Raw genomic sequence first — 1,941 nt, 5'->3', positions numbered from 1 at the left:
ACAAAATACCACATTGAGTGATTGCATTTCTCGGAAGTGTCCAGAAAATGCTTGGAAAATGGACCAGTGATCCCTGGGGCAAAGATTGCAAAGGGGATGAATTTAAAAAAAAAAAAAATAAAAGATGTATTTTTATTTATTTTTGCATACAAGAACTGGGGTATAGGCCAGAGGTACGGGGGGTGAGAGGATTCCCAAGACAGAGTGGGGAGCAGAACAGGTGGATCCACTGCAATCCACTGCTGAGGGGAACAGCAGGAAACAGGAGAGGTCTGCTGTGCCCTGTGGGTAGCTCCCTGGCCGGGGATTGAACACAGGCCACAGTTGTGGATAGCTTGATGGCACCGAGACTTTACTCCTGTGCCCCCGAGAAGCCCGCAGGGGATGAACTTTAAATGGGGTGAAGGGACCTCCCTAGGGGTGCAAGGGGTTAAGACACAGCACTGTGAAGCTGTCTGCAGCCACTGCAGCACAAATTCGATCCCCGGCCAGGGACATACCCACATGGCGCAGCAGACCTCTCCTGTCTCGCTCGCTGCTCCCCTCAGCAGTGTATTTCAGTGGATCCACCTGTTCTGTTCCCCATTCTGTCTCTGGTGAATCCGCTCACTCCCCACACCTCTGAGCTGTACCCCAGTTCTCGTATTCATAAATAAATAAATCTTTAAAAAAAATAAATGGGGTGAAGGCTCTTCTTGAGGAGTGTGCTGATCCGGGTCGTGGCCATGGCACACATAAAGTGGGTGAATTTCAGTGGCACCTGGACGCGGGTGGGTATGCTGGCACACCCCCTCTCTGGAGCCTGCTCTCCAGGCTCTTCTCCAGAGCTCTCCTCTTTGGTCCTCCTGACCCCAAGACGCCACCTCCCTGCTTGAGAACCCACAAAGTTTCCTCTGACCTTGAGCTGTGTCCTTCCACGGGGCGGGGTGGGGATTGGCGGGGGCAGGCCTGGTGACCCTGTGGGGACTCCATCCCCCCTCATGTCTTGTGAACTAACCCACAGAGGGAAGTCACCAATCCTCCCTCTCAGGACTTCCACTTTGGGCCCCGAAGGGACTCCCCTACTTGGCGTGTCTCTGTAGTCAGAGTGCGGGAGAGGATCCAGCTTCAGAGGCCCCGGAAGCACCAGGCAACCCAGTCCTTACCTTGGGGACCAGGCGCCAGTGTTGAAAATCAAACCCTTCAGAGTCTGACCATCCTTACCCCAAGTCTTAGGCCGCAGCCTCAATTCCTTGTGCCCTCCAGCAGCAGGAGATGCTTCTCACTTACAGAGTGCTAAGGAGACCCTCTGGTTGTCTTAATTAGCCTTTAATTGGTGATTAACCACCCTCGGCCTTTGCTTGTCTTCCTTCAACGCCTCATCACCCCCAGCAACAGCATCCAAGGCCGCCCAGCCTGCAGGAAGACCATTGGCCGGCTCTTGCCTGGTGCCTGAGCTCCCCTGGGGTCCCTTTCTGCTTGTCTTAATTGCTCCCCTACCTGAGGTCCGGGGCTCTCCGAGCTCCCCGTCAACAGTGACAGTCCTCAACGCCCACCATCCGCGGGGGCACAGCTCCGAGTCCCGTCTGTCTCTGAGACCAGACTTGCCTGCAGGGTCCTCCAGGAGGGTCCTCGGGCCACGCTGTTGGGAGGGAGCCAAAGGCAGCAAGACATGGCAGAAGCCGAGCTGCACTCATCCTCAGGCTCACACGCTCTGGCCCCGGTGGCCCCTCGGAGTCGGCACACTCAGCTCTCTCTCCAGGTTGCCCGACAGGGTGTGAACAGGGGTGAGGTGGGGCTGTTGGGATGAGGGCACCCCCAGAGAGGTCTCAGGTGAAAGCCAGGGTGGTGGGAGGCGGGTCAATCTGGGCAGCGCTCAGGTCACCTGAGCTTTCTCCTGCGTCTGACACTGGGTTAAAATCCGAATTTGGACAGCGGGGCACATCTGGGGCGACTTCCTGG

The sequence above is a fragment of the Talpa europaea genome (genome assembly GCF_964194135.1).
Source record: "Talpa europaea genome assembly, chromosome: 8".
In the NCBI taxonomy this organism is placed as follows: domain Eukaryota; kingdom Metazoa; phylum Chordata; class Mammalia; order Eulipotyphla; family Talpidae; genus Talpa; species Talpa europaea.
This window is presented reverse-complemented; position numbering follows the sequence as displayed.